This window comes from Mustela lutreola, chromosome 4 (genome assembly GCF_030435805.1).
Source record: "Mustela lutreola isolate mMusLut2 chromosome 4, mMusLut2.pri, whole genome shotgun sequence".
In the NCBI taxonomy this organism is placed as follows: Eukaryota; Metazoa; Chordata; class Mammalia; order Carnivora; family Mustelidae; genus Mustela; species Mustela lutreola.
The window spans coordinates 26,407,253-26,424,252 of NC_081293.1; the positions used below are offsets into that span (position 1 = coordinate 26,407,253).

Sequence of the window (17,000 nt, forward strand, 5' to 3'; positions counted from 1 at the left end):
TCATGATATTTTAAAAATTGATGTCACAAGATTTTGGAATGCTACACATCCAGGAAAAAATGTTTTTAATAGCATAGGAAGTGCTCTGGATAGAATGTAAAATTCCATCCTATCTATGTAGGATATGAGACTATGGATAATATGGTCTCAGATTTGTGGAGCAAAATCAAAGAAGACTGTAGATAGAATATTTGTAAACTTTCTGTAGAGGAAAAAAAATATGGAAGAAAACTATGCTGAAAACAAACACTGGAAGGAAATGCACCAAAATGCTAACAGTTTGTCTGGATGGTGGAATATGAGTGTTTCTAAAATTATTTTTATAATCAGTATATGTTCAAAAATAAAAATAGATGATTTAAATTTGGGGGGTTGAATCTTTCCTTTCCATGTGCTCTGTCCCTAAATTGGCTTTTCTGCTCCTACTTTCCCCTTCAGATCCTGCATGGTCACATCAGATTATCTCCTTGCCCCAGTATTTTTACTGTTTGGTTTTGCTTCTACATTTCTTCCTGTGCCTTTGCTGGTTCTTCTTCCCATACTTCCCACCTCCTTAATGCTACTGATTTTTAAAGTCCTGTCCCTGTCCCTTACTCCTTCTCACTGTGTACCCTCTTTCCTGGTTAATTCCCTTTCATGATCTCACCTGTTACATCTATTTGGCTAACTCCAAACAATTTATCTTCCATCTTGACCTCTGTTCTCTGTTCTTGCTCATATTTCCAACTTCCCACTGTACTTCACCTGGCTGAGTTACAGACAGCTCACATTGAGGTATAGAAAGCCAGCCCACTTTCTTCCTAGACCTGTTCTTTTTGCTGACCTCCTTCTTTCTTCTTTTTTTAAATAAGATTTTATTTATTTATTTATTTATTTATTTGACAGAGAGCTAGAGAGCGCAAGTAGGCAGAGCAGCAGGCAGAGGGAGAGAGAGAAGAGGCTCTCTGCCGAGCAAGGAGCCAGACATGGGGCTCGATCCCAGGACCCTGTGATCATGACCTGAGCCGAAGGCAGACACTTAATGATTGAGCCATCCAGGTTCCCCACAACTTCCACATTTCTTTTTTTTTTTTTTTTTAAGATTTTATTTATTTATTTGACAGAAAGAGATCACAAGTAAACAGAGAGGCAGGCAGAGAGAGAGAGAGAGAGGAGGAAGCAGACTCCCTGCTGAACAGAGAGCCCAATGCGGGACTCAATCTCAGGACCCTGAGATCATGACCAGAGCCAAAGGCAGAGGCTTTAACCCACTGAGCCACCCAGGCACCCCATCCAACTTCCCCATTTCTATTTAAATTCACCACCAGGTTCCCAGGCTCCTAGACAGGACAGGCTACATAATTTGTGAGGCCTAATGCCAAATAAAAATATAAGGTCCCTTGTTCAAAAATTATGAAGATTCTTAAGATAGTGGCAGCAGAACATGAAACTGAGTGTAAGGCATTTCTAAGTGCAGGACCCTATGGGGTTGCACAGGTTACATACCTATGAAGTGATCCCTGTGCCCAGGCTTAACCCTGGGGGCCCAACTCTGATTCCTCTCTCTCCTTTATTTTGGTTTGGTTGACAGGGTATATAATGCATCCACTCACAAAGATGAGAAACAATGTTAGAGGAATAAGTGTGATAGTGGGGTGAGAGGGAAAGAGCTTCAGTTTGGGCGCTATGAGTGCAAGGAACATCCAGATCAGAGGACACAATAACCAGTGTCTACAAATGAACTTGTCAATCTGCCTTTGACACTCAGGGTAGAGGATACCACTGAACTCTTGGCTGTGGATGAAACTGGCCAACGTGAGGTCAAGCAGGGCCTTTCAAACTGGGGTCCATAGACCATTTATACTTCATCTCCAGCTTGTTAAAAAGGAAATCTCCTGGGGTGCCAGGGTGACTCAGTTGGTTTACCTTAATCATCTGCCTTCAGTTCAGGTCATGATCCCAGGGTCCTGGGATAGAGCCCACATCAATGGTGCATGTGTCGGGCCAGGGGGTGGAGGTGACTCCTCAGGGGGTATTTGCTTCTCCCTCTCCCTCTGCCTGCTGCTCACTCTGCTTGTGCATTCTCTCTCTCAAATGAATGAATGAATGAATAAATAAATAAATAAATAAATAAATAAATATCTTTTAAAAAATGAAATCTCCTAGTTCACCCCAGCCTTCTGAATTTGAATATATTTGGAGGTAGGTAGGGCTTGGAAATTATAGTTTCAACAAGCTTCTTGGGTGATTCTTTTGCTCATTAGAATTTGGGAACTATTAATGAGAATCAGAAGATTGAAGAAGCTACAACCCCAGGGGAAATACCAATGCATGAGGCTTTCATGATTTTTTGACTGAGACACACAAGGAGAAATACACATCATGTTGTAACTCCATACATACACATATATTGGAAACATCTTTCATTAAATACACATCCTATCCATGTTGTGTCTGATATTTTTATTCCACTATATTTCATTGTTTAAAAATGCCCATCATGGCGTGCCTGGGTGGCTCATTCGGTTAAGCATTGGACTCTTGATCTCGGCTCAGGTCTTGATCTCAGGGTTGTGAGTTCAAGCCCTGTGTTGGGTTCCACACTGGGGGTGGAGACTACTTAAAAAAAAAAAAATGCCCATCATGACCCACTAATAGGCTGCATCTTATAATTTGAAACTCACTGGTTAAGGAGTTACCAGAAGGAGAGGGTATTGCTAGGAGCCAGGAAAAATAAATCGAAACTCTCCACAGGTTCTTCAGAGTCTAAACTACATTTCAAAGTTTTTGAGAGTCATCTTTGTCATTTGTATCTGAGTCATTTCTTCGCTTGTTAACTATTATTGGACAAATGAATTCATGGAGGCCATGGCTCTACCAAGAGCCCATAGTGACCCCTGCTGTCCAAGCCACCAGCCCAGGTCAGTAGGAGGCTATGCATGGGGCAGCACCACCAAATGTAGGTACTAGAAAGAAGGTTGGAAGTGGCTAGAGAGAAGCCGCCCTGGCTTTGTCTTTGCCTTCTGCTCACCAGATGCAAATCTGCTCACCAGATGCTCACCTGCTAAGGATTGTCTCTGTCTTGTGGGCTGCACCTTCTTCTCTTCTCAAGAGCCTCCCTGACCACAGCCTGTCTCGCGTCCACCTACTATTGACATCAACTATCTTAAGAAAAGAAAAGAAAAACATTAAGATAAGTGAAATAAGTCAAATACAAAAGAATACATATTGTGAGGCCATTTATATCAAATCCTATTTATTTGAGTCCTTTCTTTTATTCTTGATAAGTCTGGCTAGAGGTTTATGAATTTTTTAAATATTTTTTTTTATTGGGATGCCCAGGTGGCTCAGTGGGTTAAACGTCTACCTTTGGCTTGGGTCACAATCCCAGGGTACTGAGACTGGGTCCCATGTCAGGCTCCTTGCTCAGTAGGGAGTCTGCTTCTTCCTCTCCCTCTGCTGCTCCCCCCGTTTGTGCTCGCTCTCTCTCTCTATCAGATAAATGGATAAAATCTTTTAAAATTTTTTAAATTTAAATTCAATTAATTAGATATAATGTAGTCTTGGTTTCAGAGGTATAAGTCTGTGATTCATCAGTCTTATATAATACCCAGGGTTCATTACATCACACGCCCTCCTTCTTGTTCATTAGCCAGTTACTCCATCCTTCCACCCTTCTCCCTTCCAGCAACGCTCAATTTTACTGATATTTTTTCAAAATACCAAGCCAGCTCTTGGTTTCATCAACCTGTTCTGTTGGGTTTTTTTGTTTTTTTTTTTTTTGGTTTCTATATCATTTATTTCTGTTCTAATCTTCCTATGGGATTCTAAAAAAAACACACACACACACACACAAAATCACAGTGGCAGAAGGCAGGTCAGTGGTTGAATATAGCTAAGTGTTAAGTAAGGGGATTGATTGCAATGGGGCAAAGGGAATTTTTCAGGGTGATGGAAATATTTTATATCTAAGTAAAGAATTGTTAAGAAAGTTGTCTCTGGGAAGGTAAACTGGGTGATTAGGAGAAGTGGTGGGGCTTTTGACATTTTCGGAATTTTTTCTAGGTGTACTAGTTAAGAAATAAATAGCTAAAATAGAGGCATCTGGCTGGCTCACAAGGTTGAGCATGCAACTTTTGATCTTAGGGCCATGAGTTCAAGCTCCACATTGGGTGTAGAGCTTACTTAAATTAAAAAAGAAAAGAAAAGAAAAGAAAGCTAAAATAAAATAAGTACAAAAATAAACTGAATTTAGGGGTATCTGGGTGCTTCAGTTGGTTGGGCGAATGACTTTTGGTTTCGGCCTGGTCCTGAACTCCGGGTCATGGGACAGAGTCCCACATGAGGTCTGTGCTCAGGGCAGAGTCAGCTTGGGATTCTTTGCCCCTCCCCCACTTGCACATATTCTCTCTCTCTCTCAAAATAAAGTAAATAATATCTTTTTTTTTCTTTTTTTTTTTTTTTATAAACAGAACTTAGGGGCTCCTGGGTGGCTCAGTCATTAAGCGGCTACCTTCAGCTCAAGTCATGATCCCAAGATCCTGGGATTGAGCCCTGCATCGGGCTCCCTGCTCTGCGGGAAGCCTGCTTTTCCCTCTCTTGCTTCCCCTGCTTGTGTTCCCTCTCTCGCTGTGTCTCTCTGTCAAATAAATAAATAAAATCTTTAAAATAAACTGAACTTAGACTCAGAATTTTTTTTTTTTAAAGATTTTATTTATTTATTTGACAGAGAGAAATCACAAGTAGATGGAGAGGCAGGCAGAGAGAGAGAGGGAAGCAGACTCCCTGCTGAGCAGAGAGCCCGATGCGGGCCTCGATCTCAGGACCCTGAGATCATGACCTGAGCCGAAGGCAGCGGCTTAACCCACTGAGCCACCCAGGCGCCCATAGACTCAGAATTTTTTAAAGAGAGAAATATGATCATTTTTAGACTCAAATTTGAAGTGGGTCATACCTGTTATATGAACATATTGACATTTTAAAAATACAATTACAACAACAACTAACATCTACTGAGTTTTGCCATGTGCCAGGCATGGGCTAAGAATTTAGTAAGAACTTGAGGCATACAGAGGTTAAGTAATGTGTCTAAGATTATACAGTCAGCCAGAAGCTGTAAATTTCTGGAGGCGACTGGATCCTTATAGCATGGAAGAGACTAAGATGGATTGGGAAGTACTTCCTGTGGGAGTAAAGTGGGTGTGATAAGAAAGGAAATTGACTGTACTGGCCCACAAAGGGCCTTGGTGTGAAAACTGAGCCAGAACAACTAGCAGGGCTCAGAGAACAGGTCCAGCAGCTCAAGATCTAGAGGGTCATGTTGTGGGGGTTACACCCCAATTAGAATTCTCTGTGTAGAATCCAAGGCAAATAAGCAAGGCATGCAAGACATTAAGGATATCCAGTATGAGCCAAGAAAACCTGATCTTGGACGGTTGGCCACTTATCAGGGATGTAGAGCTAACAGGTGCCTTTCAGCAGCTGGAAGGGCCAGGATGGAGGAGAGGCATGCAGGGAAAATAGGAAAAATGGGGAAATAGTCGAAGGGGTAGATGAAGGGTCCATGATAGAGAAATCACCCCCAGTTAGTCCTATCCATGGCTTCAGGGACAGAATGGGCTCAGGAAGCCAACTAGTGGATGGAACAGGGTGTTGCTTAATTAAACCTAAGGCCTGAGCATCTCTAGATCCTCTGATTGGGAGGCTAAGCCGCTGCAAGCCAGTGTCTGCACCTTGACATTTCACCCAGATGACTAGATCTTCTCCTCATTTCCAAATCTCAATTTCTACTGCTTCCTTGAGAGCTCACTCTTCTGATTCCTCTGTGGGAAAACAACCAACCTCCTTTAGTTTCTCTCCTGCATATGTGAGAGCTTGGAAAAATATCAGTTCTGTCCCCAAGACAGGGAACTATATCATTAATACTATCTGAATCAGTGCATTCAATAGCTAGTTCCCACCACCTTAGAACCCGAGTCCATAGCTGGACTATTGCTAGTTGGTATGAGCCTGAATCTTACTTTTTGTTTTTTTTTTTTTTTTCCTAACTGTGTCATCCTGCCTCCCCCAATTTATTAGAACTTTTCTGAGAGCCAGGACCATGTCTGTCACACCATCCAGTCTATCAAAACCTCAAGGTTCTATTGCCAAATACATATGTTGCTCTGTCCACTACATCTAAACGGATCTAAAGCAGGAAACTAATAACACACTCCAATTGGCTAATTCTAGAGAAGTTTGATAAGGGAACTATTAAACTAATAAACCGGTGTAGAGAAATACAGGTGGCAGCCACTTTACCCTTAGAAGGAAGGAATGGGAGAAGGGAGCCATTACTAGAATACAGAGACACACAGAGCTTTGTGGAGAAGGCTGCCTGGCAAGAGCTATTACCTGTTATCAGTTGCCATAGGTGCTCAAAGCAATCCTGCAGACTGAGGTCTCTTCCCATTGCTGTACATTGGCCAAGTTCAACCAGAAGCCAGAGGGCCTAGGAACCAGTTAATCAGTCTACATAGGTCAACTTCCAGAGGAGGACAGAGTGAACCTGGAGGGGTAAACAGAACATCATCACCTTTAACCTAGATTCCTGCAGTAACCTTAACCTATTGTCTGATTTCTTCACAGCTGCCAAAGTAATCCTTTTTTATCTAATGTAATTAAATATATGATGAAAGTCACCATTTTAACAATTTTTTTCATTCTAATTAATTTATTTGGCAGAGAGAGAGTGCACAAGCAGGGGGAGTAGCTGGCAGAGGGAGAGGGAAAAGGAGGCTCCTCACTGAATAGAGACACCGATGTGGGGCTCCATCCCAGGACCCTGAGATCATGACCTGAGCCAAAGGCAAATGCTTAACCAACTGAGCCACCCAGGGTCCCTTATTATAACTTTATAATAAGTTTAAATTGAGAAGTATTACAAGGTTTTAAGAAGAGGAATTACATCAACATATATATTTATATAACATATAATTTATAATTTCTACATCTATATTATTTATATATAATATATATTTATAATCTTTAAAATCTATATACAGATAGATTTAGATTTTTTCTATATATTATATACATATAGATTTTATTTTATTTTTTTAAATAATTTTTTATTTTTTATAAACATATATTTTTATCCCCAGGGGTACAGGTCTGTGAATCACCAAGTTTACACACTTCACAGCACTCACCAAAGCACATACCCTCCCCAATGTCCATAACCCCACCCCCTTCTCCCAAACCCCCTCCCCCCAGCAACCCTCAGTTTGTTTTGTGAGATTAAGAGTCACTTATGGTTTGTCTCCCTCCCAATCCCATCTTGTTTCATTTATTCTTCTCCTACCCACTTAAGCCCCCATGTTGCATCACCACTTCCTCATATCAGGGCGAGCATAAAAAAGATGGAATGCTTCACGAATTTGCGTGTCATCCTTGCGCAGGAGCCATGCTAATCTTCTCTGTATCGTTCCAATTTTAGTATATGTGCTGCCGAAGCGAGCACTAGATTTTATTTTTTTAAAGATTTTATTTATTTATTTGACAGACAGAGATCACAAGTAGACAAAGAGGCAGGCAGAGAGAGAGGGAGGAAGCAGGTTCCCTGCTGAGCAGAGAGCCCGATGTGGGGCTCCATCCCAGGATCCTGAGATCATGACCTGAGCTGAAGGCAGAGGCTTTAACTCACTGAGCCACCCAGGCACCCTGATTTCATTTTATTATTTTGTTATTTTCTTAAAGATTTAATTTATATATTGGGGAAAGAGAGCGACAGTGAGCAGGGGGGAGGGGTAGAAGGAGAAGGAGAAGCAGACACTCCACTGAGCAGGAAGCCCTACTAGAGACTTGATTCCAGGACCCAGAGATCATGACCTGAGCCAAAGGCAGACACTCACCTGACTGAGCCACCCAGACACCCTAGATTTTAAAGATTATATTTATTTATTTTGAGAGAAAGCATGAGTGGGAGGAGGGACAGAGGTAGAGCAAGAGAGAATCTCAAGCAGACTCCACACTGAACATGAAGTCCTACGCAGCTTCACACAACCCTGAGATCATGACCTAAGCTGAAATCAAGAGTGGAATGCTTGGGGCGCCTGGGTGGCTCATAGGTTAAAGCCTCTGCCTTCAGCTCAAGTTATGATCCCAGGGTCCTGGGATCGAGCCCCACATCGGGCTCTCTGCGGGGTGGGGGAGGGGCGTGCCCCATCTTTTGAAATTTTAAATCTTATGCTTGATCCTAGGACCTCAGGATCATGACCTGAGCCAAGGCAGATGCTTAACCATTTGAGCCATCCAGGCGCCCCCCTTTCAACTTATTTATTTATTTAATATTTTACTTACTTACTTACTTACTTACTTAGAGAGAGAGCACAAGCAGACAGAGTGGCAGGCAGAGGCAGAGAGAGATGCAGGCTCCCCCCTGAGCAAGGAGTCTGATGTGGGACTCGATCTCAGAACTCTGGGATAATGACCTGAGCCAAAGGCAGCAGCTTAACTGACTGAGCCACCCAGGAATCCCTTTTTTTAACTATTTTAAAGTGTAGGGTTCAGTCGCATTAATTATTTTCACAATGTTCTGCAACCATCACTATTATCTATTTCCAAAATTTTTTATAACCCCAAACAGAAAATTTCCACTAACCAATAATTTCCCATTTCTCTCACCCTGAAGCCCCTGATAATCTCTCATCTACATTCCATCTCAGTGTTTTTGCCTATGTCAGATATTTCTTATAAATGAAGCCATACAATATTTTTCCTTTTATATCTGACTTCTGTCACTTAGCATTATGTTTACAAGGCTTATCCATATTACACCATGTATCAGAACTTCATTCCTTTCTATGTCTGATTAATATTCCATTGAATGCATATACCACATTATCCATTCATCTGTTGATGGACACTTTGGTTGTTTCAACCTTTGACTATTGTTAATAATACTACAATGAACATTAGCATACATGTATTTGAGTTCTTATTTTCAATATTTCTGGGTATATATATAAGACTAAAACTTCTGGGTCATATAGTAATTCTATGTTTAACTTCTTCAGTAACTCTAAAGCAAAGTTTTAAAAATGATGTAAAATTCACAATGACTCAAAAAAAAAAAAAACCCTAAACATCCAAAAAATAAAAGCAAGAAAATATTATCCATAAACAGGATAAAAATCAATCAAAAGAGGCCATAGGTAAATCTAGGGCTACAGAGACCCAGGGTCCTGGCAGCAGGGTGGCCCACAAACTGATAGCAAGGATATAGCCAGCCCGCCAAGGCCAGTTATAAGAAGCAAGGGACTGTCTTGGCTGGGTATCACTGGCCCAGATGTCAAAGAATGGGATGTGTTCAAGACCACCCTGGGGCCATTTGCCAGCAAGCACAAGCAGATGATCCAGAAGCATCCTCAAGTTCCAAGTACAGTTCCAGGACACATGTGCCACCATTGGTGTGGATCCTCTGACTTCTGAAAAAAGATTTTGGTCTGAGATGCTGGGGATATAAATTATCAAAGTGTGCCTAGCCCTTTCATTTCCACTAAAATGGAAGATATAAAAAAGATCCAAATGAAACTTCTTTGGAGAACTTTGGAGGACCTACAACAATAGGTATTAAAAGGAAGAAGAAATTTTGCTTAGGACAACAGCCAAGACAACCTGATCAGGGTCATTAAGTAACTAAAGCCACTGGCTTCAGTATCACCATTGTGGGTAGCACTTACCTCATCAGTCTGTTCTGAGTTCAATAGAGATCACACTAGTTGTTGTTGCTGGCAGGGAAAATGGCCACCTGAACATCAGGGAAATCAAAGCTAGACTAAGTGAGGCAAGTTCTAGGACATCTGCTGAAGGAAAGTTCAGCCTAGTTGGACCCAGAAGAGGCACATTAATGTCTGACAGCTGTTTTCACTGACCTCTACTCCCATAAGATTAACACTGATAAGGCCAGAGAAGTCCTCTTCTGGATCTGAGAGTGTGGAAGAGGGCACAGCAGCTGGCAGGGAGAAGAGAGTGGAGCTAGTGGTAAATAAAACCTGAACAACTTTGTTTAAAAGTTTTTTAATTTAGGGGCGCCTGGGGGGCTCAGTGGGTTAAAGCCTCTGCCTTCGGCTCAGGTCATGATCCCAGGGTCCTGGGATTGAGCCCCACATCGGGCTCTCTGCTTAGCAGAGACCCTGCTTCCTCCTATCTCTCTCTCTCTGCCTGCTTCTCTGCCTACTTGTGATCTCTGTCTGTCAAATAAATAAATAAAATCTTTAAAAAAAAAAGTTTTTTAATTTAAAAGAAAAATATCAACCAATAAAAACAGATCCAGAAGGGCGCCTGGGTGACTCAGTGGGTTAAAGCCTCTGCCTTTGGCTCAGGTCATGGTCCCAGGGTCCTGGAATCAAGCCACGGGCTCTCTGCTCAGTGGGGAGCCTGCTTCCCTTCCTCTCTCTCTGCCTGCCTCTCTGTCTACTTGTAATCTGTCTGTCAAATAAATAAATAAATTTTAAAAATCTTTAAAAAAGATCCAGAAATAATGTGATGGAACTAACAAACAAGGGCATAAAAACAGTGATTATAAAAATGCTCTAGGACAACTGGGTGGCTCAATCAGTTAAGCATCTGCCTTCAGCTCAGGTTATGATCCCAGGGTCCTGGGATTAAGTCCCACATTGGGTCCCTGCTTAGTGGGGAGTCTGCTTCTCCCCCTCCACTTCTCCTTCCCCTTCTCTCTCTGTTGCGCTCTCTTTCTGTCAAATAAATAAATATAATCTTTTTAAAAATGATCTATAAGTTCAAAAAGGCAGGGGAAAACAGGGCCACAAAAATTAGAGAAAATGGAGATATAAGAAAGATCACTGATGAAACGTCTAGATTTTTTAAAAATACATTATACGAAATGGAAAATACACTGAATGGGATAAAGCAGATGCTGAAGAAAAGATTAGTGATCTGAATAAATAAAATAGAAACTAACCAGTGAGGAGTCCAAGATGGCAGAGGAGTAGGACCTTAATTTATTCTGGTCTCAGAAATTCAGGTAGATAAGGATCAAATCATTCTGAACACCTATGAACTCAACTGGAGGTGGAAGAAAAGAAGAGCTGCAACTCTGCAAATAGAAAAGCAACCACTTTCTGCAAGGTAGGAGGTGAGGAGAAGTGAATCCAAGGTGATTTATGGGAAGGTAGACTGCAGGGGGTGGGGGGGTGGGGGCAGGGAGCTTTCCATCAGCTGGCTGTTGGCAAGTGATAGAGCAGGTGAGCACAAAATCAGAACTCTTAGAAGTCTGGGGCGTCTCAGTGGGTTAGGCCTCTGCCTTCAGCTCAGGTCGTGGTCTCAGGGTCCTGGAATCGAGCCCCGCTTTGGGCTCTCCATTCAGCAGGGAGCCTGCTTCCCTCTCTCTTCTCTGCCTGCCTCTCTGACTACTTGTGATCTCTCTCTCTCTGTCAAATAAGTAAATAAATAAATAAATAAATAAAATCTTTTAAAAAGAAAAGAAAAAAGAACTCTTAGAAGTCTGCTTCAGTGAGGGACGTCACCCAGGTGGCTAACTGGGACAGAACAGTAGGTGGGACAATATGGTGTCAGGATCCTCGGGGTCACAGGAAGACTGTGGGTGACTGAGTGCGGCAGAGCTCCCAGGTATCCGAGTGGGAAGCCAGCTGCAAACAGCAAACCGAGGTGTGGGCTCTCCCTCCTTCCTTGAGACCGTCCTTTCTTGCCCAGGAGGAGCAGCACGGGAGCACACTGCAGGAGTCAGCAGGGTTTGGAGACTCCCAATGGGGGGGCTGTGTGCCAGAGATAGAAACGCTTGGTCACAGGCCGGGTGAGAACGGAGCACGAGGCCAGAGACCAGGGAGATGGGAGTGACTGGTTGCTTTTCTCCAAGGGCACACTGAGGAGTGGGGCCCTGAGCTCTCAGCTCCCTGGGAGCCAGAGTTTGGGAAGCCACCACTTCCATTCCCATCCTCCAGAGCTCTATGGAAAGCCTTCAGGGAAATGAAAGCCAGGAGAGCAAACTGGAGCAGATTACCTCACCTGGCCCCTGGCAAGGGCGGTACAATCCCATCTTGGGCAAAGACACTTGAGAATCAAGGCAACAATCCCCTCCCCCAGAAGATCAGCAAGAATATCCTGCCAAGACCATGTTTATCAATCAATGAGAACTGTGGAACTCCAGAACTATGGAAATACACCACATAAAATTCATAGCTTTTTCCCCATGATTCTTTAGTCTTTCAGCTTTATTTTTAATTTTTTTCTTTCCTTTCTCAACCAATCTCTTATTTTACCAACTTCTTTTTTTTTTTAAAGATTTTATTTATTTATTTGACAGAGAGAGATCACAGTAGACAGAGAGGCAAGCAGAGAGGCAGGCAGAGAGAGAGAGAGGGAAGCAGGCTCCCTGCTGAGCACCCTGAGATCATGACCTGAGCTGAAGGCAGTGGCTCAACCCACTGAGCCACCCAGGTGCCCACCAACTTCTTTTTTAAATCTTTTATAATTTTCATGGGGTGCCTGGGTGGTTCAGTGGGTTAAAGCCTCTGCCTTCGGCTCAGGTCATGATCCCAGGGTCCTGGGATCGAGCCCCGCATTGGGCTCTTTGCTCAGCAGGGAACCTGCTTCCCCCTCTCTTTCTCTGCCTGCCTCTCTGCCTACTTTTAATCTCTGTCTGTTAAATAAAATAAATAAAATCTTTAAAAAAAATAAAATAAAATCTTTTATAATTTTCATTTTTGCAGCTACATTCTATTCCTTCATTGTATTTAATCTTATTTTTGTATATATATTAGCCTTTCTTTCTCTACAATTTTGGGATGCAGTTTCTTCTAACAGACTAAAATACACCCCAAATCTAGTGTATGGTTCTGTTCTAGTTACCTGTCTGCCTGTCTGATCATAACTTTTTAAAAGTCTTTTTAAATTTTCACCTTTACAGTTGCATTCTATCCTTTCAATATATTTATTTTTATATATACATATAGGTTTTTCTTTCTTTACAATTTTTAGATGTAGTTTCTTCTAATGAACTGACCAAAATATACTCAGGAGATAGTGTATTGCTCTGTTCTGTTCACCTGTCTGTTTATATCCTTTCCTTTTTTTGTTTTTGCTTTTTTTTTCCTCTTCCATTTTTTCTTGTCTTTTAATTTCCATTTTTACAGTTACATTCTATCCTTTCATTGTATTTAATTTTATTTTTGTACATATATAAGTTTTCTTTCTTTACAATTTTGGGACATAGTTTTCTAAAAAAAAAAAAAAAAAAAAAAAAAGACCAAAATACACACAGAATCCAGTGTATTGCTCTCTTCTGCTCACCTGTCTGATTATATTCTATTTCTTTCTTGTTTCTTTTTTTCTCCCAGTTTTGGGTCTCTTCGATTTGTTTAGTGTATATTTCTCTGGGGTCATTGTCACCAGTTTAGTATTTTGTTCTCTCACTCATCTGTTCTTCTCTGAACAGAAGGACAAGATGGAAAAACTCACCTCAAACAAGAGAACAAGAGGAAATACTGACTGCTAGGGACCTAATTAGTATTGACATAAGTAAGATGGCAAAACTAGAGTTCAGAATAATAATTATAAAGATACTATCTGGGCTTGAAAAAAGCATAGAAGACACTAGAGAATCCCTTTCTGAAGAAATAAAAGAACTAAAATCTAACCAAGTTGAAATTTAGAAAGACTATTAATGAGATGCAATAAAAAAAAGTGGAGGCTCTTGAAAACAGTAGTGATTTAGCAGATTAGCATTGCTGGGTTTATTTGTTAGGAATTTCATGGTTTTCCACTCATATTGCTAATTTCCCCAGAAATATTTATAATCTGTTAATGTTTACAGTCTTTTTTGCAATCTACATAGTTTCACCACCGACATTCTATAAAAAATCAACCAGGAAAGAAAAGCTATATAAAATGAATTTGGCCATAGACATTAAAAGATGTAAATAGGGGGTGCCTGGGTGGCTCAGTGGGTTAAAGCCTCTGCTTTTGGCTCAGGTCATTATCCCAGGGTACTGGGATCAAGCCCCGCATCAAGCTCTCTGCTCCACAGGGAGCCTGCTTCCTCCTCTCTCTGCCTGCCTCTCTGCCTACTTGTGATCTTTGTCTGCCAAATAAATAAATAAAATCTTAAAAAAAAAAAAAAAGATGTAAATAGGGTGCCTGCATGGTTCAGTTGGTTAAGTGACTACCCTTGGCTCAGGACATGATCTTGGAGTCCCAGGATCAAGTCCCGCATCAGGCTCCCTGCTCAGTGGGGGTCTGGTTCTCCCTCTGACCTCTCCCCTCTTGTGCTCTCTCTGTATCTCAAATAAATAAAATAAATCTTTTTTAAAAAATATAAAAAAATAAAACATGTAAATACTTACTGTTCTCTATGTTTTTATAAAATTTATCTTTTGGGAGTCAGATAAAGTTTTGACTCCATACAAATCCAGATGTGGAACAATATATCTCCTGTTTGAAAATGAATAGGTAAAAAGCACAATTAATCTGACCTATGAAGCCTATAAGTAGTAGATGATTTAACTCGGCTAATATCTGTGAACCACTAACGATGGTGCAAGGTTCAGGCGAGAGGAGAGGAAAGATGAGTGCAGAGAGATTGCAGAGTATGATCAGTGTATGATATAAGATATACTAACTTTGGGCACCTGAGTGACTCAGTCATTAAGTGTCTGCCTTTGGCTCAGGTCATGATCCCAGGGTCCTGGGATCAAGCCCCACATTGGGCTCCCTGTTACCAAGCCTGCTTCTCCCTCTCCCACTCCCCCCTGCTTGTGTTCCCTCTCTCACTGTGTCTCTCTCTGTCAAATAAAAAAATAAAATCTTAAAAAAAAAAGATATCCTAACTTCAAAATGTAACCCTACTCTTACCTTTCCACTTTTCATCCATGTTCATTTCCCTGTGAAAATAATCACTATTCTCAAAAAGTGCCTGGAAAGTGAGCCACATAGTGAGGGGTGTCCATGAGGGTATAGTTGTGGGAGAGGCATAAAAGGGGATAAAGGAGTTGGAACAAATACATGGAAATGTAAGCACTCCTTCTGAGGTACAGCAAACCCCCCATTATGACTAGAGGAGTGCAGATAGAAAAGTTATGGGAGAACAGATTAGAAAAAGACCTCATGTACTAAGTAAATTCAGTAGATAATACAGAAGTCATAGAGATATTTTGAGTGATTTTAAGTGAGAGAATGACATAATTAAAATAGTGCTTTAGGAAAATTCAGCTGAGACCAGTTGAGAAACTTGAAATCAAGCAAGAAGGAATGAGAGCATAAATCAGTCCTTTAGCAATGGGAAAGAGAAAACATATAAATACAGAGAAAAGAGAATCCACAGTGTATCATATTTTATTGAATGTGGGGGACAAGAGAATAAGAAAGAAGTAAAGTGAAATAAGTCAATCAGAGAAAGAAAATCATCGTATGACCTCTCTGATATGAGGAATTTGAGAGGCAGGGCAGGGTGTTGGGGGAGTATAGAGGGAAAAAATGAAACAAGATGAGACCAGAGAGGGAGACAAACCATAGGAGACTCTTAATCCCAGGATACAAACTGAGGGTTACTGGCGGGGGGGGGGGCCGGAGAGGAGTGATAGGGTGGCTGGGTTATGGACACTGGGGATGGTATGTGCTATGATGAATGCTGTGAATTGTGTAAGACTGATGATTTACAGACCTGTATGCCTAAAGCAAATAATATGCTATATGTTAACAGAGAGAGAAGGAAAGAAGGAAAGAAAGAAAGAAAGAAAGAAAGAAAGAAAGAAAGAAAGAAAGAAAGAAAGAAAGAAAGAAAATAAATATGGTTAACATTGGAGCAAATATCCACCCTTGCTACAATCATCTGTGGCTGATTGGTCACCTGGTAGGAACATGACCTTGTAGTCCTGCTGCTCTAACAGGCATTACAGGTAGGGAATTACATCTAAGAAATAGGAAAACAAGGCGCCCAAAACTCTTAAACTCTACTAAAAATTTTAGTGTTAACCCTGTTTAAACTAACAACCACATACACACTTCAAAACTAGATTGAGATCAAAGCTATTAGGGTGTAGATTCTGTAAATCATACTATCATACTTCTCTGTAAATCATATCATACCTCTCCTATACTATATAATACTATGCTATACTATTCTGTGAATAGTATAAGAATCAAAATATGCCACCCCCAAATATGCCTCTTTGACATAAAGATTACTTTGAGCTAATAGCAATTGAGATCCAAGAGATGTGGAAAGAAGCCATCCTGGAGTTTCCCTTCTCTGATGAAAAACAAATACTTCTGAGAAATCCCCTTTCCTGGGGAACTTTTAGAGCATTAAGACAGAAAGTTAGCAGTGAGATGGACCTGTGCAAACAAAACTTATCTCCTTAGGTTCCTCCAGTGTATTCACTGCCCACAGTTTGATGCACTTGGAGGCCTAAAACCTGTGTCTTTATCCTTGTTACTTTTCTACAAGTTTATCATTCTTCATGAAGATGCTATATAAGTGCAAGTCCTGACCACCTCTTTGAGTTACTCATCACTTAATTTCTCTCATGTGCATGTATGCTATCTAAGCTAATAAATGTGTTCTCCTCTCATTAAAAACAAACAAAAAGACAACAAACAAAAACAGGAGGAGGCTCTAACTGTAGGATAAATGAGGAAGAAGAGAAAATTAGTGATATAGAAGACCAAATGATGGAAAATAAAGAAGCTGAGAAAAAGAGATAAAGAACTACTGGATCATGAGGGAAGAATTCCAGAGATAAGTAATACCATGAAGCAGAATGATATTGGAATAATTGGGATCCCAGAAGGAAAGGAAAGAGAAAGGGGGGCAGAAGGTATATTAGAGCAAATTATAGTGGAGAACTTCCCTAATCTGGGGAAGAAAATGATCTTCAAAATCCAGGAGGCACAGAAAACCCCCTCAAAATCACTAAAAATAGGTCAAGAGCCCTATTTCATAATAGTGAAACTTACAAATCTCAGAGACAAAGAGAAAATCTTGAAAGCAGCTTGGGACAAGA

At 41.0% G+C, this 17,000-nt stretch overlaps 1 non-coding gene and 1 pseudogene across 1 annotated transcript; one reads left to right on the plus strand and one right to left on the minus strand.

The window, feature by feature from the left end:
* The first annotated feature begins 4,265 nt into the window (after positions 1–4,265).
* Positions 4,266–9,950, plus strand: LOC131830085 (vacuolar-sorting protein SNF8-like; annotated as a pseudogene).
* LOC131830907 (U6 spliceosomal RNA) lies at positions 7,374–7,480 on the minus strand. Its single transcript, XR_009353440.1, has one exon. It is a non-coding gene; the product is annotated as a U6 spliceosomal RNA (small nuclear RNA).
* Positions 9,951–17,000: the final 7,050 nt, after the last annotated feature.